The sequence below is a fragment of the Oryctolagus cuniculus genome, chromosome 10 (genome assembly GCF_051225735.1).
Source record: "Oryctolagus cuniculus isolate XC-2025 breed Fujian yellow rabbit chromosome 10, ASM5122573v1, whole genome shotgun sequence".
Classification (NCBI taxonomy): domain Eukaryota; kingdom Metazoa; phylum Chordata; class Mammalia; order Lagomorpha; family Leporidae; genus Oryctolagus; species Oryctolagus cuniculus.
Genome location: NC_142876.1, coordinates 67,054,207 through 67,081,128, shown reverse-complemented (window position 1 = coordinate 67,081,128; position 26,922 = coordinate 67,054,207). Strand labels below are relative to the sequence as shown.

Sequence of the window (26,922 nt, the reverse complement as noted above, 5' to 3'; positions counted from 1 at the left end):
AGCAAACGTAAGCAGTGTAAGTGCCGCCTGGAAAAGGGATGCCCCCACGTGCCTTCAGCGTCTCCTTTCAACATGCAGCAGCTTAGCTCTCCCAGAGGTGTACGTGGGAAAGGCAGCGCAACTGTAGGTCTGCTTGGAGCTTTCACACGTGGGCTTGAGGGCCAAGGCTGCTTCCGGCTGGCAGACATCGCTCAGCACAGCCCCTCGGTCTTCCTTCTCCCCCCACCACTGACCAAAGCGCGCTCGTGCTGGATGCTACCCCGCAGTCCAGGCCCCTGCAGCCACCAGCTCTGTCCAACGCAAGTCCCCATCCTCCACCTTCCTTCAGCCATTCTCTTGGGGTCACCATGGCCATGACGCAACACCGCAACCCTCCAGGGGCAAAGTGAGGCCTCGGGGATAGGGGCTTGCAAACAAAGCCTGAGAGTGGGTCAGCCCTGGCCACTCCCACCCTCGCAGCTTACTCAGGCCTTAAAGCCACAGCTTCTGACTGCACTGTCCGTCCTGTCCCCTTATGGGAAGCCAACTGGTGTGGTGGTGCCGCACGCAGAAGGGTCACGGCCATCCACCGGCCTGGAGGCAAGCCCAGGTCCTACCATGTCCTGGCCGCGGGGCCCTGAGCACAAGTATCAGCCTTCCAGGCTTCTGTCTCGCTGTACAGTGGTGACGGGAAGAGCTGCACCTCCCTGCAGAGTAGGGTACCGCTGAGAAAGAGCCCACCCAGCCCTCGGGATCCAGAGCTCCACAGCCGCCAGCCATCGTCAGCTTCCTACGACTGCCTCGAGGGCCCTCAGTCACAGCCTCCTTTCCTCCTTTCCCCCGGCTGAAGCCCCGCACACACATGGGTCCCCGGCTGCAGGGCAATCCCCTCCCCAGTAATCCAGCACACCCCATCCTGCTCCACATGTGTGGGTACTCGTTTCTTTTCAGCTAGGAAGAACTGAACCTATGCCAGCGAAAAACCACCTAATTTTGTCAAGAGAAAAGTATGAGTTCAGAAATTTCTTTTATGTAACTTCACTTTACCAACCCCTCTCCCGATGAAGAATTTAACTGGTGTTTTTTTTAGTCTCTTCTAACAGCCATGGCCTCAAACTTCAGGGATCTGACTGTGCCAGAGGAACACCATAAAACGGTGGCCTGAGGTCCCTCTGTCCGTGAGGGAAGGACGGGCCGGAGCTTGGAGGCTGGTGGCAGGGCCAGGGGCAGTAGGGCTGGGAGATGGCACAGGACGACCCGAGAATCTCATGAATGGCAGCAGCCCACAGTCCTCAAAGTCCAGTCCACACCCACCCAGCGGCCAAGCGCTGCAGGTAACCAGGACTCAAGAGCGTGGGAAGGGGTTTGGGGCTCCATTGAGACTCCAGCCAGCGGACAGGAATTAGAGCACAAAGTAGGTGGAAGGAAGGAGGGAGACCTGGCATTCTACATCCTGTCATTACTGACAAACAGGACAGCTCTGGGGAGAGGAAGTGGCGTCTCCCGGAAAGCTGCCTGTCCCCAGTCTGCCTGGCAACAAGCAGGGCTGGAGGCTAGCGCTGCGGGCGGGGCCGTCATTTCCTCCATCAGGGCACCAGGGCACGGCACAAAGCTCATGTAGGGGCCGGCGCTGCAGCGCAGCAGGTTTAACAGAAGTTTTGATGCCTGTTTCCCGTGTCAGAGCACTGGTTCGAGTCCCAGCTGCTCCACTTCTGATCCAGCTCCCTGTTAATGCATCTGGAAAGCAGCAGAGGATGGCCCAAGTACGTGGGCTTCTGTCACCCATGTGGGAGACCAGGATGAAGTGCCTGGTTCCTGGTTTCAGTCTGCCCAGACCTGGCTGTTACGGTCGTTTGGGGAGTGAACCAGCAGACAGAAGAGCTCTCTCTCTCCCTCTTTCTCTCTCTGGGCTGCAAAACCTTCCCAATAAATAAATAAATCTCTTTTTGAAAAATTTATGGAAAATGGAAGTAATAAAGTTGATTTTGGTGCAGAAAAATGTCAAAATCCATGTTTTTTTGTAATGTTCATTTTTCATGCACTTTTTGAAGACCCCTAATATGCATGGATTTCAACATTTTTTGCACCAAAATAAGTTTATCTATTACTTCCTTTTTTCCATAAACTTTCTTTTTTTTTTATTTGACAGATACAGTTAGACAGTGAGAGAGAGAGAGACAGAGAGAAAGGTCTTCCCTCCATTGGTTCACCCCCCGAATTGCCACTACGGCCGGAGCTGCGCCAATCCAATGCCAGGAGCCAGGTGCTTCTTCCTGGTCTCCCAGGCAGGTGCAGGGGCCCAAGCACTTGGGCCATCCTCCACTGCCTTCCTGGGCCACAGCAGAGAGCTGGACTGGAAGAGGAGCAACCAGGACTAGAACTCGGTGCCCATATGGGATGCCAACGCTGCAGCTGGAGGATCAACCAAGTGAGCCACGGCGCCGGCCTCTCCATGAACTTTCTGAAGTCCCCTCAGATGCCGGATGGATATTCCATACGTGCATGAGAAGATTTTATCCGGGTGGGAAGAGTGATCCTACAGCTGCTCATTATTTGGGAAGAGGAAGGATCTTGGGTCCAGATCATCTTAAATAAAGATTATTTTGCACATTAAGCTCAATTTACCCCAAATTCCCACTGACTGAGCAATTTCTGGATTAACTTCAATGGAAGTGAGCACACTCACACTGCAGTGGAAAAAACAGAGATTTACAGCATGGAAAACACCCAAGTACTGTGGACAGTGGAAACTGTAACTCAGCACTCTGCTTGTTGGCTTTTCCACCCCTGATCTAAACACAGCAGCCCCGCATTCCAGAGTTGGCTGCCACAGAGCGGAGGCCCAGTGCCCGGCACCCCTCTCTTCCATTCCCTTTAGCTGCCCTCGTGCAGGCACCACCCAGTGAGGGAAGCAGAGGTCTTGTCCCGGACCACTGCTCTGTAGATGAGCACTGTCACAGAGGATGGACGCTCAGCACCTGGCAAAACACTTGTGAGTTAAGTCGCTCAGGAAGTAGTTGTTGAGTGAGCAAATCAATGAACCTGCAGCCCTGAGCGTCCAAGGCATCCTATACCATCCAGGCCCCTGCATGGGATTTTTTTCATTTGCCTGATACACTGTCACCTCATCATGACACTTAAGGGGAGACAGGAAAAGGAAGTCCCTGTGCTGTCACCCAAGCACTGAGGGCAGGGTGCAGATGGAGACTGCTGGGGTGACACGGATGGCCTGTGGAGTCAGGGAGGCCTGGGTTCGCACCCCAGTGCTCCACCTGCCAGCTGGGTGCCAGCACCTGACCATGATAACAGCGCGGCGTGAGGACCAGAGAGGGTGAACGAAGGCACTTAGGGAAGGGCTGGGCGGCTGAAGTCTTTGCTGCTGTTCCAGGGAGAGAGTCTGTCAGCTGTTCACCCAGCCCCAGCCCTGCCTCGGGGGTCACAGGATAGGGGCCTCACCAGCGAGGACAGAGCAGACCCACAGCCCTGGCCAGACCTCTGCACTCAGACAACTCAGCCTCACCCAGCTGGCAGGCCCTCCTCCTTGTTGCCCCATAAATCTGTCACCCCAGGACTCCCTCCAGTGCTGGGGTAGGGCTACTGAGCTCTGAGGAAGCCACAGAGCAGCCCCAGGCCAACGCTGCTGTCACAAAGAGGAACAAGTCACGCTCCGCACACTGTGCTGCTGGGCCAGGATGGGCGGGAGACTCGACTTACAGTGGGCTCATCCACGCATAACCTCATCACATACACAGAAACATCCGAATATGGAAAAGAAAGTGAACTCAAATTTAAGCCTGCCTTCCTGAATGTGCACACTACAACTTGTTTGAGGGGCAGGCATTCTGCCTGGCAGGTCAATCATCTTTGTCCCACCTCACAGTGCCTGGGTTCAATTCCCAGCTCTGACCCCCGATTCCAGCTTCCTGCTAAAGCACACTCAGCAGCAATGGCTCAAGCGGTTGGGTTTCTCTCTTCCTGGCTCCTGGCTTCAAGCTCAGGCTCCAGCCCAAGCTGCAAGCCACTGCAGGCATTTGGGGAATGAACCAGGGGATGGGAGCACTCGCTTGCTCTCTCTCTAATAAACAAATTAAATTCTTTTTTTTTTAAAGATTTTATTTATTTTTATTTGAGAGGTAGAGTTACAGACAGTGATAAGGAGAGACAGAGAGAAAGGTCTTCCATCCTCTGGTTCACTCCCCAAATGGCCACAATGGCTGAAGCTGCACCAATCCAAAGCCAAGAGTTAGGAACTTCTTCTGGGTCTCCCACGACTGCAGGGGCCCAAGCACTTGGACCATCTTCCACTGCTTTCCCAAGCCACAGCAGAGAGCTGGGCTGAAAGAAAAGCAGCCAGGACTTAAACCTGAACCCATATGGGATGCCAGCACCACAGGCAGAGGATTAACCTACTGCGCCACAGCACCAGCCGTAAATTCTTTTTTTTTTTAAGTTGAAAACCTATTTGACTTCAATTCACATAGTAGGACATAATCATTATTACAGACTTAAAAACCAACTTGGAGAAAGTTTCTCCTCCTTATCCCCTCACACAGGAAGGAGCCGTGAGATCCACTAGAAAGGAGAGATTCCCTATTCAGTCGATCGCTTTCCTGAGTGACTGGCAGAGATGGCAGGTAGAAATGCAAAGCAGACAGCATGTCCTATCATCCTGCGTGAGCTAACTTTCCAATGCAACTGTTCCCTCTTATCCTGTCCACCACCCGGCAGAAGCAATAAATTAGTTAAGAGAATAAAAATCCCGGGGCTGAGGCTGTGGCACAGAGGTTTAAGCCATGCCTGCAGTGCCAGCATCCCCTGTGGGCACCAGCTCACTACTGAGCTTCCAGTCAGCTCCCTGGCAAATGGCCTGGGAAAGCAGTAGAAGACGGTCCAAGTGCTTGGGCCCCTGCACCCACATGGGAGACCTGGACGGAATTCCAGGCTCCAAGCTTCAGTCTGACCCAGCCGGGGCCATTGTGGCCACCTGAGGAATGAACCAGCAGATGGAAGCTGTGCGTGTGTGTGTGTGTGCGTGTGTATGTGTGTGTGTCCCCTGTAACTATGCCTTTCAAATAAATAAAATAAATCTTACAAAAAAAAAAATCTCCAAATGGAACTTAAGACCAGGTCCAGCGTCAGGGAAGACCTAAAAACACTAAGTGCCTATAGCGCCCTGAGTAAGGCAGAGCTGGTGGCCTGCAGCCGAGGGAGACGGCCGCAGCTACCCTGGGTAAAGACACCAGCAGCCCCATGGGTGGGGTAAGAGCACCACTCACCCTGTGGCTCTGATTTCCTTTCTGGTGAGGGTCCAGGGGACTCGCAAAACCCAGAGCTGCCGGCTTAGCGTCCAGTGTCAGCTCAGCAAACCCAACTCACAGATGACAAACACTGAGGCTCCTTCTTTCTCCCCACTGAAACAGAGCTTGAAAGGAGCTGCCCTCAGGCGGGCGTTCAGCACAGGTTAGGACGCCCAAGTCCCACAGCACAGTGCGTGGTTCCAGTCCCAGCACCTCCACTTCCAACGCAGCCTCTGGCTAGTGGGTACCCTGAAAGCAGCAGGTCATGCATCAAGTACTTGGGCCCCTGCCACACATGCAGGAGACTCAGATGGAGTTTTCAGCTCCTGGGTTTGGCCTGGCCCAGCCCCAGCTATTGCTGGCATTTGGAGACTGAACTAGTGGATGGAAGGTCTCTCTCTACCTTTCTGCCTTTCAAATAAAAGCGGGGAGAAAAATCATCTTATTAGGAGGTACTTTTTCCAAAACTCATTGGGTATCATGACAGCAGCAGAGAGGAGAGGCAGGAGCTAGCTGGCACCTGCTACTCTGCTGCTGTGTGCAGAACAAGGGTCTCATGGCATCCTGGATACAGAACGCCCTGCACACCAAACCCTCCGGGGCCACTGGTTCACCCTGGGTTAGCAGGAACCAGGACTGACACTGATTGACAGTTTCAGCTTCCTCAGATGCAACTAATTCTATAACCATGTGTGCAAAACAGAGTGCAGCTTAAAGGACTTTGTGGAAGGCTGTATTTCTAAACCACGAAGACATTATACACATTTTTAAATTTCACCCATTAAGTTTTGGGCTGGCTAAGAAACGAAGTAAAATACATTTCCAAAATAGCATGCAGAAGTTCTGTTTTTAAACTTAACATCTCACATTTGAGCTGCACCCACGCAGACGATGCTGAGAAGGGAGTCGCTTACCTGAGCGCAGGGAAAATCACCAGCCGCCACCACAAACAAGACAAATTCCATCTGAAATTCAAACTACATTATTCCTTTCCTACAAAACAATGCAGCATGCGAGAGGTGTGGCCAAAAAAAAAAAAGAGTAAAGAAAATGACCAGGAACACATCATAATCCAGACACTAATGTCTTTAAATTCAGAAATAAATGGACTTTTACCAGAACAACATGGAATTCATGAATGCGTCCACATACACAGGATTTCATTTATGATAAAGATAACATCAGATCATTAGATAATGGCAAATTAATAAATACATGGCATTCAAACTAGCATGACAAGTCGGGGGGGGAGACTGACTACGCACCTAGTTCCTTATCCCAAAAACCAGGTGATTAAGTAATTTTAAGCATAAAAGAAGAAAAAAAATAAAGAACTACAGAAAAATATAGGTAGAACTGTTAAAATATCAGACTACAGAAGGTCTCTGAGCAAAACACCAAGACTGAGCAGGTGTTGTGGCTCACTGGGTTAAGTCACCAACCATGACGCTGGCATCCCACATCAGAGCACCAGTTTGCGTCCCCGCTGCTCCCCTTCCAATCCACCTCCCTGCTCCTGCGCCTGGGAAGGCAGCGGGAAATGGCCCAAGTGCAGGAGCCCTTGCCATGCACATGGGAGACCCCATGGAGCTCCTGGCTCCTGGCTTCAGCCTGGCCCAGCCCTGGCCGTTGCAGCCATCTGCGGAGTGAACCAGACCTGTACGTACTGCTGAGGAAAGATACTCGAGGTTGACATTATGGGGAAAAGACAAGAAAATAGCCCTTTCATATGCGTAAACCAAAGGCAGAAAACACACACGAAACTTGAGACAGCCGTGCGGGAAGGAGGTCTTTTTTACCTTTAATTACGTACCTTTCTGTACTGTTTTTATTCTTCGCAAGTTTACATTAAGTCTAGTTATTAAAGCAACTTTAAGGAAGACTGAACTATGACAGAATAGATTTTCAGTATTCTCACCACACACAGAAATAACTCTGAGGCAATGGACAGGTTAATTACAACGACTGTCATAACCACAATGTGTGTATATGAAGCCATCACAGTGCACCCCTTAAAGACCTGTGTTTTAAGTGGTCAACCAGACCTCAAAAAAGCTGGGAAGAAAAAGACTGACCCCAGCAAACATCTTCTTCACTGAAAATGGAAATCAGAACTTTTTTAATATTTGAGAGAATTGTTTCCAAACGCCCTTGAACACTTTCAAAAGGCTTACTTATACACAATTAATATCTTCTTGTTTTATTTATTGGTTAAAAGAACCTCTTAAGAAGTTTATCCACACCCCAGCAAACACAGAAAATGATAGGACAGGTCGGTGCTCAGTGCTAAAGTCTACGCAAATATTCCAAAAGCCCAAAAACTCTGAAACCTGAAAGACCTCTGGTCCAGGTATTTCCAATAGAGGCTACTCAGCTTGAACTTAAACAGCACCAGGACAAACAAGCATTCGCCCAAGGCCAGCGCCCATGTCTCTGCACCCCTGTGACCCACTGGCTCCTGCCCCAGGAACAGCATCACTTTAAGTACTTATAAATCATGAATATTCCATAGTCAACTCCAGCTGCAATTTAAAGACTAGCAAAAACAGACATGCTTGTTTGGCAGAGTGGTTAAGGCTCTGCTTGGGACACCCGCCTCCAGCATCAGTGTGCCTGGATAGAAGCGAGCTCTGCTTCCATTTCCAGTTTCCTGCTAACACTTACCTGGGAGGGAGCAGGTGATGGGTCAGGTACTTTGGTCTCTGCCACCTACACATGGGAGACCAGGATTGAGTTCCTGGCTTCAGCCTGACCCAGCCCCAGCTGTTGTGCAGTTTAAGGAATGATCCAGCTAATGGAAAATAGCATCTCTCTCTCTCTCCCTCTCATTGTCCCTCCCTCCCTCTCCACCTCCATTACAAACAAATGTAAATAAATAAATAAAATGTTTTGAAAGGTCAAACTTTTAAAATATGAAAACAAGGAACAATGAATTTTATGGGATTAGAAGTCGAGACAATGGGGTCCTCCTTTTCTTTAAGGTAATACCTGCAAGGGGTTACAGGGTGGGCTTCTGGGGGGCTGCCAAGACCCTGTTTCCTGCTCTGTGTGTCCACCGGGTCTGTTCATCTGTTCACTTTTCAGAATGAGTTACACCTCGCTATTAAGATTTAAAGAGTATGCCATAAACATAGCCAAATGAATGACAGTACCGAAGCCTACGGTATTCATCAGCGAAAGCTCTTAGCACCTTCTACTCGCCAGACCTCACAGGGAGGTCCCCTCGCAGACAGAACCTTACTAAACTGCCTTCACCTTAAGGTCATTGGGATGCAAAATGGCCTTGGGAGAAGGGAGGGGCCTGGCAGGGTTCCCTGCTACAGAGACATCTCTGCCCATTGGCAGCATCTTACCAATAAGGCAACTGAGCGCGCAGAAGCCATAGTTTGCAAGGTCAACAGGCGGTACACAGGTTACCTGCCCCTAAGGCACGTCCACAAGCCACTGGGCCACGTAAGCAGCAGTGTGGCAACAGTGCTATGGCAGACCTAGGGACTTCTATAACCAGCCTCACTCTCCTGATCAATCAAGCTCACAAACTGGCATCCCCTGAACCCCACAACAGCGCTTACCAAGGTTCCTATAAAGGAGAGACAGAAGGACAGGGTGAAAGTCAAACAGCTGGCCCTGGTTCCTGGAGCTGGAGTGTGGGGCAGCCAGAAAGTCTGGCCCTGGGGCTGCTCTCCATGCACTGCCCTAACCCACGCTTCCTCACACCTGCAGGTCTGAGACAAAACACCCACCCCCCAGGGCTGCAGGCGGACTCGATGGAGTGACCTGTGGAAGCTCCCTATAAACTGTAAAGTGCCGTCAGAGCAGACAGGCATTTGGCCTAGCATTTAGGATGCCCGCACCCCAGCTCTGGGTCCTATCTCCAGCTTCCTGCCTCCTGGAGGCAGGGGTGGGTGGCTCAAGAAATTGGATTTCCATCACCCGTTTGGGAAACCAGGATTGAGACCCTGGCTCCCAGCTGCAGTCCAGCCCCGGCCACTGAGACCATCTGTGGATTGAACCAGCAAGTGAGAGCTCTCACTGTGGCTCTATCGGCCTCGCTCTGAGCCTCTCAAATAAATATTGTTGGCACTGCTGCTGCTGCTGTTAGCAATTATTATAAACCTGTCTCACTGTCCTCAATATCAGACCATCGCTAGAAGTGGACTTGGCCTCTTCACATCGCTTACAGAGACCTGACCAGGGCCGGAATTCTGCCTCTTTTCTCTCCACGAAGTTCTTCAAGCCTGGTTCAAACTATTTAATCAAACTACTTTAAAAAAAAAGACCTCTTTTTTTAAGAATTCCATCCTATCTGATCAGCGGTGCTCCTCATGCTGCATGCTGGGTCTGAACAGGTAATGGGTAAGTAATGGTAACTGAAAGCTAAAGCTGTGGCACAATAGCTCCGTGTGCTGAGTCTTAAGAGTTGTGCAAAGCCAGTGCTAATCTCCGAAGCATTAGCAGGGAGTCCGCAGACATGTTGCTAAACCCTCTGAGTTTCCACTGCCCTGTTACGGAGACACAAATAAGAGACCCGGCCCTTGCAAGTGCTTTCATGTCATCAAGTACGTAAAGCACTGACTCAGTAGGGTATTTTTGGCAACGAATTCTTGTTATTTCTACCGTCCAGAGGTGGAGCCTGACTCCTCCCTTTGCTCCTGGGCTGGCCTTCGTGATTAACTGATCAACAAAAGGGGGCCGTTGGGGATGTTTTGGGATCTGTTGAGGCTGGGTCACAAGAAGCCTTTGGGCTTCAAGCCCACCCCGCCAGGTTCACAGCACGGTTGTTAAGGAGGCAGTCGAGCCCCTGGTAACAGCAAGTGTGATGACGCGGAGACTCTGTGTTGGCCAGTGCTCCCTTGCTACAGCTGAAAAGCTGGGAGGAGATGCTTAGGAAGGGTTCCTTTCGCTCACAGTTTTAGAGATCCCCAGCCCAAGCTAGGGTGGCCCCACTGGCATGGCGTCTGATAAGGACAGTGGACGGTGGATTACAGGGGAGCCAGGAAGCCGACAGACAGGGAGCTCGCTCGCTCTCTCATCACGAAGCCACTATGATGGAGTCACAAGTTTCCACCCTAAAAACCCAGTGCATCTAATCACTGTCCAAGCTCCACCTCCAGACATCTAAGATTTTGGGAATCCACCCTTTAAGACAAGGATCTTTTTAGGGTACACCCAAACTATTACCAAACTGTAATAGATTCCATATTACTGGAAGCCCCAGATAACAGGTAGAGAGGCCACATGCAGAGAGACAGATGTCTGATTAGGCCCCATCTGATCCAGCCAGCCCGGCCCAGGCATCACATCCCCTGAGATGGCTCCAGCTGCAGCCATGGAAAACTGCACGGAACTCCAAGAACAGACAATCCAGCAGAGCTCAGTCAGCCCACATAACTGCGGAAAACACTAACGAATAGCTATTCTAAGCCACTGCGGTTGGGGTGGTGTGCTACAGCAATGGACAACAGAAGCACCTGGCCTGGGGCCTGGCCTGTCACAGCCCACGCCCACTGCTAGGACTGCGGGGAGATCACCTCCCTGCACACGCTAGAGTGATCACAACGCATCTGTCTAATGACATCCTTCCTAATCAAAGGCATTCGGAAGTGCTTCTGCGAGTAGGGAAGAAAGCTGTGAGTTTTGGCCTCAATTCCAGGGCTGTGTGCCAACCCTTCTCAACCACTGCTGATGTCGCCGAGATGCATGGTGGCAGCAACTACAAATTACTGTAGTCCTGTACACTTGTAATGACTGCTCTGCTGTCAACCATGCACACTTTCAATAAGGAAGCAGAAGAAGAAGGCCGAGTAGAATGTAACTACTTGGTTCACGTGCACAAATAAGGATGTGCACGTCCGCTTAGCTGTGACACAACGGTTAACGATGACGGAATGGGAAGCAAAGCACCCATGCAAGTGGAATGTGCTCTCACGCAACACGCTCAAGTCAGTGTTACGTGAACTTTCATTTCACCAAGATCTTTAAATAACTATATTTTGCTTATACAATACTATATACTAGGACTTGTTAGTAAGAGTAACCTAACATGAGGGGCCAGCGCTGTGGCTCACTTGGTTGATCCTCCGCCTGCGGCGCCAGCATCCCGTGTAAGCGCCAGTTCTAGCCCTGGCTGCTCCTCTTCCAGTCCAGCTCTCTGCTGTGGCCCGGGAGGGCGTTGGAGGATGGCCCAAGTGCTTGGGCCCTGCACCCGCATGGGAGACCAGGAGGAGGCTCCTGGCTCCTGGCTTCGGATTGGCGCAGTTCCAGCTGTGGCGGCCATTTGGGGGGGGTGAATCAGCAGAGGGAGGGCCTTTCTCTCTGTCTCTGCCTCTAACTCTACCTGTCTAATAAAAAAAAAAAATAACCTAACATGAAGGTCTAGAAATGATAAAATTCATCTTTTAAATAAATAACTCGTTTTGGGGCCCATACTGTGGTGCAGGTTAATCCTCCACCTGTGGCACCGGCATCCCTTATGGACACTGGTTCAAGTCCCGGTTGCTCCTCTTCCAATCCAGCTCTCTGCTGAGAAAGCAGTAGAAGATGGCCCAAGTGCTTGGGCCCTGCACCCACGTGGGAGACCTGGAGGAAGCTCCTGGCTCTTGGCTTCAGATCAGCGCAGCTCCGGCTGTTGCAGCCATTGGGGAGTGAACCAGCAGACAGAAGACCTTTCTCTCTATCTCTCTCTGTCTGTCTGTAACTCTACCTCTCAAATAAAATAAATAAAATCTTTAAAAAAAGAATTTGTTTTATTAAACAATTGATTTGCCAGGGCAGGTGCTGTGGCGCAACAGGTTAAAGCCCCAACCTGAAGTACCAGCATCCCATATGAGCACAGGTCCGAGTCCCAGGGGATTCAATTTTCTGCTAATGCTCCTGGGAAAACAGCAGAAGATGGCCCAAAGCCTTGAGCCCCTGTACCCACGTGGGAGACCCGGAAGAAGCTCCTGGCTCCTGGCTTCAGATCAGCTCAGCTCTGGCCATTGCAGCCATTTGAGGAGTGAACCAGTGAATGGAAGATCTCTCTCTATGTCTACATGTCTCTGTAACTCTTTCAAATAAATAAAATAAATCTGTAAAAATTTGGATTTGCCACATTTATTAACAGTTCCTTATAAAATGCATTATTTTGGAAGATCTGTGATTGCTTATTATGCACAAGTTCATAAAAATAGTTTCATGGAGGTAGCAATTTGGCACAACTGTTAAGACACTGCATGGAACACCCACTTCCCATATCCAAGCACTCGCAATACGCTTCCTGCTTCCTACTAATTTGCACCCTGGGAGGCAACAGGGGATGGTTCAGGCGCTTGGGTCCTTGCCACCCACATAGGAGACCTGGTTGAGTCCTGGCTCCTAGTTTTCGGCCTGGCTAGGCCTTGGCTGTTGCAGGCACTGGAGGAGGAAATCAGCAGCAGATAGAAGATCTCTTTCTGTCTGTGTGTGTCTCTCTCTGTGTCTCTTTGCCTTTCAAATAAATAAATACATGTTAAATATATAAAAATAAAAATGCTCTTAATGAACAAAGCCTATGCATTGCTTGCCTTCTTCTGCCACACAGACTTCGAGGTTTCAACAGAATTGCATTTAGCCACGGGGGTATCTCGGGTAGTCCAGGCTGCCACTATCAGTTTTGTCACAAAGAAGTGGAACTGCAGAGTCTGGGTCTATCCCTGCCAGGGCAGCAGCTCAGCAGACAGGGGGCTGACCCCAGAACGTGCCTCCGAACACGGCTCCAGCTTCCACCTGGCAGAGCTCTGGGTGGGGTCTTCTACATGCTGACAGCCATCTTCACGGCCAGCTCTAGGAGTCACAGTAGCATCTCCCGGGGCCTTTCAAGACTCGTCAGACTATTTTAGGGGGTGAGCACTTAGCCTAGCACTTAAGACACCATTTGGGTCACCTGCATTCCTTATCAGAGGACCTGAGTTTAAGCCTTGGTTCTATCCACAGGCATTGAAGGCAGCAGCTTAACCCACTGTGCCATAGCACCAGCCCAAAGAATCCTCATTTTTAGAAATAATAACAGGTACCAACACTGTGACATGGTGAGCTAAGCCTCCGCCTGTGGCACTGGCATCCCATATGGGCACCAGTTCATATTGTGGCTGATCCTCTTCTGATCAAGCTCTTTGCTATAGCTTGGGAAAGCAGAGAAGATGGCCCAAGTACTTGGCCCTGCATGGGAAACCAAAAGAAGCTCCTGGCTCCTGACTTCAGATCAGCCCAGCTCCGGCTGTTGCAGCCATTCGGGGAGTGGACCAGCAGATGGAAGACCTCTCTCTCTCTCCCTCTCTCTGTTTGTAACTCTGCCTCTCAGGTAAATAAATAATTTTTTAATTTTTAAAAAATACAAAGAATAATAACCATGGTCCCCAAGGTAGACATTAACTATTTTATTATGCACATATATATAAATTCTAGAAGTACACATAAACCATGCTATTCTTTTTTTTAAAGATTTGTTTATTTACTTGAGAGGCAGAGTTACAAACAGAGAGGAAAGAGAGAGAGAAAGGTCTTCCATCCACTGGTTCACTCCTTAAATGGCTGCAACAGCCAGAGCTGCACCGATCTGAAGCCAGGAGCCAGGAGCTTCTTCCCGGTCTCCCACATGGGTGCAGGGGCTCAAGCACTTGAGCCATCCTCTCCTGCTTTCCCAGGCACATTAACAGAGAGCTGGATCAGAAGTGGAGCAGCCAGGACTTGAACCAGTGCCCATATGGGATGCCAGTGTCACAGACAGAGGCTTTACCTACTACATCATAGTGCCAGCCCCACTATTGTAAAACTACAGAGGTGAACGCATTCATCAAAACAAAACTGAATGATGAATCCAACGCCATTCACACTGACATCAGCTCCCATGTCGGGTTGCTCTGCTGCGGCTGAGTTCCGAGTTGGGCATGGCCCTGACACCTCGTGCCACCTTGGCCTTAGCTCCCATGCACTGTACAATCTTTCACCAACATGTGTCAGCTCCACCTTCGAGGCACAGCTGGATGGGACTGTGCCCACCACCTCACTGCCATACCACGGAGCCCCCATCCCCTCCCAGACTCCCGATATTTCCATCTTTGAACCCTCCTGGGCACCCTTTCCATTGGGCTGCCAGGGCGAGGCTCCCAAAAGCAAGACAGATCAGTCATCACTCCGCACCAAAACCTTCTGCAGCTTCCCCACTGGATTCCACAGGAAAGTCAAAGTCCCTACACTGGCCCGAAGACCCCACAGGATTAACCTGCCTGATCCAACCTTCTTCATGGCCTGTCAGCACCCTCTGCTGCCAGCTGCTCCTCAGCCTCCCCCTGCACTCCCACCCTGCTGCAGCCCCTCGGCCCCTCCGCCAGGAGAACCCACATAGCCACGAGAATCTGATCACTCTGGTCCTCCGAAGCCCCCTGCCCTAAGCCACCCTCTCAAGGGCCTCCAGGGCCCCTCCTTGCTTTCTTCTTCTCCAGCTGCCATACTCAGCATCGTGTGCTGTCACTTGCTGGAACATGCGATCCACAGAGTCAGGAACCTCGGGTCCCTTCTGGTATCCCTGGAACAGAGCCTGGCACGCGGCAGGCGCTACAGCATCCGGCGGCTGTCAGGTGGCTCCAGGGCGAGACGTCTGTACCAGCACGGCCTTGGCTCTTTGTTACAGGTCAGTTTTAATGGGTGGGTTCTGTTAGAGGGCGGCGACCTGGAAGACCCTGGATGTAGCTGTATTTATTTTTCAAAGAACAGCACATAGAGATGATCACTCGCGGGAACTCCTGAGAACAGATCGGCAGACCCGTACCCTTCCGAGACCCCACTCTAAGGAACAGGAGATCAGAGGAAGACGAGAAAGCCCAAGTAACACGGCCCTAACGAGGTCACCACGGTCCCAAACAGAGGTGGCTGTCCTCGCTGGGCACACAACAGAGCCCAGGCTCTGCCACAGTGACAGCACGTCAGAGTCCTGCTCCTAACAGACCCATCATTCCACTGCGCGAAGGCAAACACTTGCACATTTCAAGGTCCTCTGACAACCTGACCCAGCTTGACTTCCCAAGGTCATTATCAGTGCACCAGGTATTTCCAGTTTGTTTTTTAACAAACGACCGGCACTTGTCAAACACCTCTTTGGGCCCTGCCATATGTGTTTGTAGGTTTTCATTTAATTACACAAAATAGTGCATCTCACTAAATAAACAGTGCAGAGGAGTGCTGAGGTGGATTCGTTCTAAGAGGAGGAGCGTGGTGGGGGCAAGAGGCGCGGAGTCACCACAAAGACCCCGGGAGTTGGGAGTCAGAGTTAGGTGAAAGCAGGCCTGAGGCGAGCAGCCTGCAGACTCGTTTATTTCAGCCAAGGCAGCCAATCCAGTCAAGGGGCGGTCTATGCCCTTACCAATCACAGCCTGTTGCCAGTCAGGCTCCACCGTCACGTGGTTTCCGAAGCCATCCAATCACAGCCTGTTGTCAGGCAGTTTCTGTTGCCAGCGGCCATCTTGGCATGGCCTTCTCATTCCACCACAGAGGAGTGCAAAACAAAGAGCAAATTACTGCCCCTCTGCATGCAGATGACCACCAGAATCTGGTTGGAACATTTTTCGCGTGTATGGATGCACAACGCACAGAGCACCAACCCCATTCGTTCCAGACAGGGCTCTCTCCTGTACCCAGTCTCACACAGGCCACTCTGCCCGCTCATCAGCAAGCACCCCCAGGCCCGCCCTGGCCACCCCCCAATTCCACCTACCCATCACGTGACAGCCCACCAACCCCACCTCCCGTGTCTGCCCTTTTAGACTCAGAATGACACACCACTGGACCGCATACCTCTGGGACAGCACGCGTTCTTTACTACACGGCTGGGGTTTGGATGCGGTTTGCCACGTGCTGCAGGTTTGGTTCCCAGTGCGGCGATGGTAAGAGGTGATGGGACCATTAAGAAATGGGGCTTGGTGGAAGGTAACTAGGTTATCAAGACAGGTCTTATGGGACACTGGTTAGTTGTCTTGAGAGGGCTGTATGAAAAGAGCAAGACTGATCCTCCCCTCCCCCAGGCTCCCTCTCTCACCATGTGATCTCTCATGCACATGCTCCCACAGTGATGCTACCCACCATGAGGCCCTTCCCGGAGCCCGCACCTGCTGTGTGCACTTTCAGCCTCCGAAACTACAGGCTAAACACACGTCTTTTTGTTATTCATTACCCTGCCTCAGGCATTTTGTTAGAGTAACAGAAAACAGCCTTAGTAGGTATGCAATACACCTCTGACAAAGATTTCTATTCATCTCTCATAGCACCTGGCCAATTAAGCGTGAATTAAACTCTCAGTTACGGTATACAGATCCCTCTGTGTTGTGTCTGAGTTCTTCTCTCAGCACGCCCCATCCAAGGTTAGTGGTAACAATGCTGGTGTCTGGCTGTGCCCAGCAGCTGGCTGGGCACCATGGGTGGCACAGTGGACAGTCCTACTGAATACGGGGCACCGTGAGAAGCAGGGTGACACACATTTGCCTCTTACAGCCCAGCCCAGATGCCTCTTTCAAGGAGGATGGACCGATGATTCATCATGAGAAGCAGAGAGAAGAAAACAAATTAAAATGATGGAAAAACAAGAAAAATCCTGTCCAGGCAGAACAAAACAGAGACATCACAGAAGAAATATGGGGCAGGATGATGAGGTCGGCAAGGACCATACAATAAAGCATATGCATGGGAACGTAAACCAGGGAAAGAAGAGGAGCTAGGAGGAAGTGAGTCAGAAGCGATAGGCGGGCAGGGGGCTGGCTTCCTTGTTGCCAGCTAATGAAGGAGAAAGGACAGAGGGTGCTGGCCGTCAGGACAAGCAGACGTCACCAGAAGGAAATGACGCTAAAGGCACAGCCCGAGTCCTCCTCTTCTGCGATCCACAATAAAAACCACCATGTCTCATTGCCCCTGCCTCACAACTAGATTCCAAATTTAATTAAGATGAGCATGTCTTACTTTATGTCATGATCTGAATGTTCCTGCTCCCCCCCACACAAATTCATATTTTAAAAATCTGCTCCCCTCCCAGTTGACAGTATTAAGAGGCGGCGCCTCGGGGAGGTGACTGGGTCACAGGGTTGGAATCCTCGTGGGTGGAATTTCAGCCCTCATGAAAGAGACCCCAGAGGCCGGTGCTGTGGCACAGCAGGTAAAGCCAGCGCCTGCAGTGCCAGCATCCCATAAGGGTGAGGTTTCAAGACCTGGCTGCTCCACTTCTGATCCAGCTCTCTGCTATGGCCTGAGAAAGCAGTAGAAGATGGCCCAAGTCCATGGGCCCCTGCATCCGTGCGGGAGACCCAGAAGAAGCTCCTGACTCCTGGCAGTGCAGCTCCAGCCATTGTGGCCAATTAGGGAGTGAATCAGCAGATAGAAGATCTCTCTCTCTCTCTCTCTCTCTCCCTCTCTCCCTCTCTCCCTCTCCTCTCTTTGTGTAACTCTGACTTTCAAATAAATTAAAAAAAAAAATAAATAACAGAGAGAAAGACCCCAGAGAGCTCCCATGCCCTGTTCCCACCATGAGAGGACACCATGAGAAACGGCCGTGTGCGCTTTTGAGGAGAGCCCTCATGAGAACCCAGCCCTGTGGCACCTGACCTTGGCCCTCCCAGCCTGCAGGGCCATGAGAAACACATGACGGTGGTTCAGAAACCTCTCAGTACACAGCGCACTGCTCCAGCAGCCCAAGAGGACTCGAACACCTGAGATGGAAAAATGAGCTCTTTAGAGGTTTATTGTGAGGAACTCGGAAAATATGTGAGCTCCTCAAATGAAAGATGAATTTACTAACTAAGTAGTATGGGTGCTACGAGATGTTCTTAAAAAAAAAAAAAAAAAAACTTTCTGAATTAAATTTGCCATAAATGGCAGTGCCTTGGCCAACAGTCTGACCATAAGAAGAAAGCAGGTAGGCCGGCGCCGCGGCTCACTAGGCTAATCCTCCGCCTTGTGGCGCCGGCACACCGGATTCTAGTCCCGGTCGGGGCGCCAGATTCTGTCCCGACTGCCCCTCTTCCAGGCCAGCTCTCTGCTGTGGCCAGGGAGTGCAGTGGAGGATGGCCCAAGTGCTTGGGCCCTGCAACCCATGGGAGACCAGGAGAAGCACCTGGCTCCTGTCATCGGATCCGCGCGGTGCGCCGGCCACAGCGCGCCTGCCGCGGCGGCCATTGGAGGGTGAACCAACAGAAAGGAAGACCTTTCTCTCTGTCTCTCTCCCTCACTGTCCACTCTGCCTGTCAAAAAAAAAAAAAAAAAAAAAAAGAACAAAGCAAGAACCCTCTGCTCTTTTTCCTGCCAGCAAGCCAGTGTCCTTTCCTTTCTCTCCTGCTCTCCTCACTTCCTCTCTCCCCCTCCCTCCCAGGAAAACAGCTCTGGCAGAGGCACTTGTTCCAACTACACGTGAAGGGTACACATCCCAAGGAGGATGGCGATTCCATGAGGGCAGAAAGGGAGCAGCCCTGGGAGAGCTCAGATGTCTTTTTCTTCCAGAAAAAGCAAAGACGTTGATGTCAAGGGATAGAGCTCTGTGCGGGGCGTCCTGCACAGAGGACAGAAAACCCAAGGAGCTTCCTTGCCCTGTGTTCTGCTGCTGCCCTGCAGGGCTCAGCCAATTTTCTGGTAACTCAGGTCTTGTAGGCACCTCTGGGGGCACTGGGAGCACTGGGGGGATCTCCTGGGGTGACAACAGAATCTGCCACCTCCATGAGCTCCAGAGATCTAGCCAGGCAAGGGCCGAGCCATCAAAAGCGAGGGAGCACTCACGAGGAAGAGGACTCACCCACACAGTGGCGTCCACTCTCCACCCCCACACCCAGCACTCAATCCCACTTTCCTTTCCTTCCTCCTGCAGACACCACAAGAAGTCACCTCCCGGCTCCTCAAGCCATACACTCCACTCCGCAGCTCAGCGGCTGCGCCCCAGGCAGAAGATGCTGTAGGACCAAAGTGAACCCCTGAGTCCGAGAGGCTCCGATTCCACTCGGGCCCTGCTCCCACCCTCCCCAGGCCCCTGAGCCCCGGCTCAGCTTGCTCCTCTCGCCTCCTCTGCCCAACAGCACATACCACCTTTGAGCAGCCGCACCCGCAGGGTGAGCGCCTCTAACCTCAAAGCCCCAGACCCTCACGGTCTTGAGCGCTGACCTGAGACTCGGGGAGTGTGTCACACTGTGCAGCACTTCAGATCCAGGATTTCGGGGGTTAATGATGCACAACCAGTAAAGTCCATGGCGAATATTCCAGAATCTGGAAAACTCCAAAATCGGAAACACTTCTAGCCCCAGTTATTTTCCTACCCCCCTGCGAAAATGCACAAGGCCAAAATCCTGCATCAATTTTGTTCAGACACCACCAGCTGGAACAAATGGAAGCTAATAAAAAATTTTGGGGCCGGCGCCGTGGCTCACTAGGCTAATCCTCCGCCTTGCAGCGCCAGCACACCAGGTTCTAGTCCCGGTCGGGGCACCGGATTCTGTCCCGGTTGCCCCTCTTCCAGGCCAGCTCTCTGCTGTGGCCAGGGAAGTGCAGTGGAGGATGGCCCAAGTACTTGGGCCCTGCACTCCATGGGAGACCAGGATAAGTACCTGGCTCCTGCCATCGGATCAGCGCGGTGCGCCAGCTACAGCACGCCAGCCGCGGCAGCCATTGGAGGGTGAACCAACGGCAAAGGAAGACCTTTCTCTCTGTCTCTCTCTCTCTCACTGTCCACTCTGCCTGTCAAAAAAAAGAAAAAAGAAAAAAGATCTCTCTCTATATTTCTCCCTCTCTCTGTGTGTAACTGTCTTTCAGATAAATAAATCTTTAAAAAAATTTTTTTTGAATTAATGCCATAGAGGTAGGTGGGTGGGGTATTTAAACAGCACACGTGACTATGTAAGAGAACTGGACCATTCAGCGTCACCTTGACCTGAAAGAAACAATGAAGAAGCAATCAGACAAACCCAGGTCGTCAGCCTCTCTACAAGACACCTGGCCAAGACCATTCAAAAACGCAGGTGTCGGGGCAGGTGTTTGGAGCAACCAGCAAAGATACCTGAGTCCCAAATCAGAGAGCTTGCCTTCCACACCCAGGTCCAGCTCCTGACGCAGGCTTCCTGCTAATGCAAACCCTGGGAGGCAGCAAGAGATGACTCAAGCAACTGGGTCCCTGCCACCCAGCTGGGAGACCTGGATTGAACTGCCGGCTCCTGGTTTCAGCCCAGGCTGTCTCGGGCATTTGGGGAGGGAACCAATAGATGAGTTTCCTCATTCTCTCTCCATGGTAAATAGTTTTTTTAACCCTTAAAAAATAAAATACTGTTCTGGGGCACAGAGGGGACCTGTTTAAGGTGAAAAGTAAATAACAGATGTGACAAACAAAGGGTTAATACAAGATCTCTGACTTGGTCCTGGCTGGGTTTAAGCAACTCTACCAGTGTGGAGACAACGGGAAACTTAAATATGGACTATCTGTCCCCTGCATCCCACATATCAGAACACCTCGGTTTGATGCCCAGCTCTGGCTCTCGGCTCCAGAATCCCACAAACGCAGACCCCGGGAGGTGGCAGGTAATTGCTCCTGCTGCCCATGTGGGAGACCTGCATCGAGTTCCTGCCTCTCTGAGCTTGGCATTGTGCGGTTCTAGGGAGTGAATCAATGTGGTTCTCCTCCCCCTTCCTCCCACCCTCTCAAATAAATAAATCATTTTAAAAATTGATTTATTTGAAAGGCATTGGGACGGGGGGTGGGGGGAGGAGTGAGGAGAGAGACAGAAAGAGAAACAAAAAAGATGAGAGCGAATTAGATCAAGATCTTCCTCCCACAACAGCCAAGTCTGAGCCAGGCCAAAGCCAGGAGCCAGGCACTCCATCCTGGTCTCCCACATGAGTGATAGGTACCCAAGTACCCGGACCATCATCCACTGCCTTCCCAGGCGCATTAGCGGGAACTGGATCAGAGCAGAGCAGCTGGCCTTGAACCAGCACTCAGATATGGGATGGTGGTGTCGCAGCGGCAGCTTAATTCACTGTGCCACAATGCAGGACACAAATAAAACTTCTGAAAAACAGTACAAGCAATGCCATTATACCTTACCACCGTCAAGTACCCACGCCCCTGGAAAGGCAGGGACCACAGCCATCCTGTCCATCTGCAGCCCCCACGGCTCCCAGCATGGAAGCAACACACCAAAACCACCGTAAGACTGGGTGAATGAATGAATGCCTATCCTACTGTCGAACACATATCATACGTTATAAAAAATGAAAACAAATGAAAGCATAATATTTGCACAGACATGCACGCACCAAATTATATAACCTGATGGACACCGGGAAATTTTGAAGATCTTTTCCAATAAGAGAACTGAAAATCTTTATACTTTCCAGACCCCCTTAAAATGTAAACTTTTCTATTTTCCAGTGACTGTAGCCCTGGAGCAGCCCTGAGGGGCTGCGGGGCCAGGGCAAAGGCGAGGGTCCCGTGCCTGAGAGCCAGAAACAAGGTGCTACGGAGGAAATGTCCGTGCCCCCTCAAACTCATGCGGTGAATGTCAGCCCCAATGTGGGGGTGCTGGGAGGTGGCCTTAGGGATGATCAGGTCAGGATTAAAGACCAGAAGAGCTCTCTCTGCCAGGCTGGGTCACAGTGAGAAGACAGCCATCCACACACAGAAAGTGAGCCCTTAGCAGACGCACCTTGGCCTCCAGAGCTGTGGGAAACACACGCCTGCTGTTTAAGCCACCCCATCCACGCTGTTTTTATTTAGCAGCCTGAACTAAGACCCAAGGGACCAGAGAAGGGACAATGAGCCGTTTGAAAATAATCAGCAAATGATTACGATGCACACACCAGAGACGCTCTGAGCTCTCAAAGCTGAGGGAGGCATGAAGCAACGTTGACCTTGAACAGAAGAGGAACAAAGGGACTCTAGGAGCTGGGATCACCCCGGGGCAGGAAGCACAGGCACAGTATCACTGTTTGCCAGACAGCTACCTAGAGTCCCCTACATTCCACAGGGGTTTGATTTCATAGGGAAGTCGAGTGCTCCCGCGGCACCGGCACTGGGATGCAGCAGGTGAAGCCACCACTCACAACGCTGGCAATTCATATCATAGCACCAGATCCAGCTTCCTGCTAATGCACCTGAGGAAGCAGTGGAAGCTGGCCCAAATACTTAGGCCCCTGCAACCATGCGGGAGACTCGGGTAGAGTTCTAGGCTCCTGGCTTTCGCTTGGCCCAGTCCTAGCCTTTGTGGGCATTTTGGAGAGTGAACCAGCAGATGGAAGATATCTCTCTCTCTCTCTCTCTCTCTGCCTCTTTGCCTTTTTAAAAAAGGACTTCTGCTAGCTTCCCTCAACTGCTTAAGAGCAATGCCTGCCTGGGAAAGAAAAAAATTAAAAAAAAAAAAAACTAGAATTTTAATAGAATCTCAGACTTGGAAAGCCAACATGAAGAAAACTGACAGCTTGGACGTGGGTTGAGCAGGCCCAAGGGTCCGAGTGCTAGAAGCGTGGTCTCCAAGGTGGCAGTGCTGTGGTGATGGCACCTATAGAAGTGAGGCCTAGTGGGAAACAGGGAGGTTGTACTGCATCCAGGAAAGGCTTAATGCTGTCCCTCTGATGAGTCAGTCCTGAGAAAGTGAGCTGTTATCTTTATGTTTTTTTAAAGATTTACTTATTTATCTGAAAGGCAAAGTTACACAGAGAGAGGAAGAGACAGAGAGAGAGAGAGAGAGAGAGAGAGAGAGATCTTCTGTTCACTGGTTTACTCCCCAAATGGTCACAACAGTCAGGGCTGGCCAGACCAAAGCCAGGATCCAGGAGCTTCCTCCAGGTCTCCCACATGGATACGGAGGCCCAAACTCTTGGGCCATCTTCCACTGCTCTCCCAGGTGCATTAGCAGAGAGCTGGATCGGAAGTGGAGCAGCCAGGTCTGGAACCAGTGCCCGTATGGGATGCTGGTGTCACAGGTAGCAGCTTAACCCACCACACCACAACGCCAGCCCTAGAAAGCAGGCTGTTATAAAGCAAAGTGACCTCATGCACTCGGCTCCTTCTGCTTTGGGTTCTCTATCTATTCCTCAGCCCTGTGTGACACAGCCAGGTACCCTCGCCAGGTGCCTGGCACCACACAGTATGGAGAACCCTCCAGCCACCAGAACCACGGGTCAAACAAAACCTCCTTACTCAATGAAGTATGCAGCCCCAGGTACTCTGTTATAGCGACAGGAAATGGACTCAGATGGCTGCCCAGCCCAGCCCACCGTCCGATGCATTCGTTCCTTCCAGAATAACTGGAACAAATCCACATGATCCTGCTGGATGTCCTCCATAACACAGAGCTCACCATCGCACGCGGAAGTCTGGGTGAGGGTCACAGCTCTGTGAGCAGAAGCCTGTTCCCTCTCTTGAGTCCTTCTGTGCAAAGGCCCCCGCGAGTGTCAGCAGTCCCTGGTGCCCGGTGTCTCACCACACCCCAGGCATTTTCTCCTTGATGAGCCCCACACAGATTCCACTCAAGACTAAGCAGAGTCGCGTCAACAAGCGCCTCGCCGGGAAGCAGGGAAGCCCTCTGCTATCTCTAACCACGCACTCAGCTGCTGGCGAAGTGGCAGAAATCGCTAAATTGTTGTCAAGACAACCAAGTACAAATATAAATCTCCTTGGGATTCCATCCGGAAGCAGCTTTTAACTACATGCGCGCGCGCACACACACACACACACACACACACGGAGGGGAAATAATCAAACAAAGATCTTCCTCCCCGCCTTCACCGCCCTCCTCCTCCTCCTCCTCCTCCCACTTCTCCCTCTCCTGTTTTTCTGCCACGTGGGGATGTGTGTTAAAAATGCATACTGGGAAACTTTCCACCTTTGGGGTTGAAACAGCTGCTGCTTCAAAACATTGCTTTTGTTACTTGTTTTTTTTTTTCATGTACTATGCTGTTTTTAAGCATGCTGTTTTGACACTGCATGTTTCCTAATACTAGTCTGGATTCCCAAAGCAAGACGAGCAGCCCTTACTGGGTCCTGAGGGTCCAAGGACCTCTCCCCCGTGTGCTTCTCCTGTCATCCACACTCCTCTGCACGGCCAGCTTTCACAGCTGGACCCGCTGACCCCACGAAAAGACACCTACCAAGCCTTTGCTGAGCTGTCCCCCCGTGGAATAAGCGTTGAGAAAATTCCACACGGGAAACCACACTGTGAGCCAAGAATTTCAAACAGGTAGTCTAAAGAAACCCAACACCCCTGAACCCTTGGTCTTCCCAGAGCACAAAGCATCCAGGGAATGTTCCACAGGCCACTGTCAGCCCCATCTGGGAGCACTCACCAAGAGAAATAAGAGCAGACACGCCCAACGTGCCGAGAAAACAGCCGAGCAGCCAGGGTTGTGAAAGCGCAGGAACAGGTAACAACGTCATCACCAGCAGACAGAACCTTCTGACACTCCACCTCAGGCAGCTAGAGCCAAAGTCACCAGCTGGCACTGCCAATGCCCCAAACAGCCGTACCTTCAATGGGAGGCATGTCCCCAAGCCATCAATGGGCAAATGGTCAGACACAGGATATCACCCCTCCAGGCTCTCCTAGGAGACAAGCAGACCCTGTATGAGGCCCTCTGGGCAATGGAGGGTGTGGCTGCCAGGGTCTGTGCGGCCTCAAAGAGGTGCGGCCTGGCTAAAAAACAGGAAGCTGAGTGGCAACCATGCACAAGACTTCACCCAGAGCAGCCAGACCTCCCTCTCAAAGAGTGCAGGCCCTAGGGAGCCTGGCACGCCCTCTTCCATCCACTGACCCTCACGGCCTTGCACACCAACAGGGTATGTCTAAAGCAGTTAAGGGCCCTGACGTCCCCAAGTGCGACATCAGCCAGATAACTGCCCTATCCAATGAGCACCTCCAAGGACAGCCTGTAGCATGCATCTGGCCCAGGAAAAGACCTGCCAAACCACCGGGACTTAACAAAGACAACTCAGTGTGGTTTATCAGGTCAGCCGCCCTTTCAAATAAGACACCCTCTGACCTCAATGAGACTGCAAGAGCTACCCTCAAAAGCAGGAGCCACACACTGATGTCCCCAAGCCACTTTCTGCCCAGAAATCTCTTCCCTGTCTCAATCAGCAATGTTCTGCCCCTCCAAGTTCAATTTCCTACCAACAGAGCCATCTCAAACAGTTAGCATAGGTGAGACTGGGCTCCAGGAAGCTGCCCAAAGAGTCTGTTTCGTTCTTGGAGATGCAAAAAAAAAAAAAAAAAACAACAACAACAAACTAAACAGAACTTTTCCTACAGCTTGCTGTCACCCTGGGATCACAGATCTCCAAGAATGCCACCATGGATCTTAAGGGATCATCTGGCAGAGTCCTCCACCTTAAAAGGCAAGCTGTGATTCTGTCCATTTTACAGATGAGACGGCTGAGTTCTTGTCCAAAACTGCACGGCTGGTTGGTGGGAAAGAATGAGAGCCCAGGTTTCCTGCTTCCTGATACAGGGCCTTTGCCACCTGATCCATGTCCACATAGAAGGCTGGACCCTAAACAATGATTGAAAATATGAAGTCACACAACGGGACAAGGCCTGTGCCGCCTAAGTAGATGATAAGGGATAAAGTGTCACTCACATACACACACACACACACACCCCACATGCATCCAAAGTGCTCTCGGTCATGTGGGACGCAACATACCCGAACCTCCCAAGGAAGCATGGACTCTGGTCATTCTGGACAGACTAGAGGACAGGAGGCCCCCTCCTGCCACGTTGAAAGGCAAGAGGGACCCGAATGGCATCCTTCCAGGTCCAGGCTGCTGCCGACCAAGTCCAGAGGGCTGGGAAGTCTCAGGCAGTCTGAGGCTAGCGCCATCCAGTGAGTGTGAGTCACGGGCAGAGGGCAGGGCTGGGGAGGACACGGTTCTGCCCACTGATGGTTCCAGAAGGGCCTGGATGAAGCCCAGAGCCGCCGGCGGTCTGGTTCCACGGAGTCCTAACCTGGACACACCTCTGTCCTTCCGTCCCATCTGACTGCTTAGCACTTCTGAGGCCCGTCAGAAGGGGTCTAATCCTTCCACTGCTCTTTTAAGGGAAACGGAGTTCTTGGGAGGCAGATTTGGCCAACCGCAAGGGCGGCACACCAGGCCACCAGGCCAAAGTCTGCAGGAAACACGGCCTGCCTTTAAAAGCAGCAATTCTGGAACTGGATGTGGCCCCCAAATGGAAGGGACCCTCAAACATCCCGAGTCCCCAGGGCCGCCAGAGCACTGCGCACCCGTTTCTGGCTACTCCTTCGGGTTAAGACACAGCCCGCTGAGGAGGGGAAGTGGTGATGGGGGCCTCTCTCCGCCTGCTGCTGCTTGTCCCCAGCTCCAAAGGCCGCCGCACCCCCAGCCCCGTCCCTTCTGCCCCCTCCAGCCCGGCCACCCTCGGATGGCTCACCCAGGGCTCGGCTTTTCTTTATTTATTTATTTATGTTTGATAAACCAACGGCTCCAGGAGGCACACGAAGACGGGCGCCTGGGCTGAGGAACTTAAACTTGCGGGCGGAAGGAAATTATCAAAGACGAAGGCGAAAGCTCTCCCGGGCCGCCGCGCCTCCAGTCCCCGCCGAGGGAGCCCGGGCGCCCCTGCCCGGCCCGCCCGCAGCCCGGCGAGGCCCGAGCGACTCC

At 51.7% G+C, this 26,922-nt stretch overlaps 1 protein-coding gene across 2 annotated transcripts in view; it reads right to left on the bottom strand.

Moving 5' to 3' along the window:
• RAB31 (RAB31, member RAS oncogene family) overlaps window positions 1–26,922 on the bottom strand; it is a 139,697-nt gene that overhangs the window by 112,351 nt on the left and 424 nt on the right. The gene's annotated exons all lie outside the window — the stretch shown is intronic.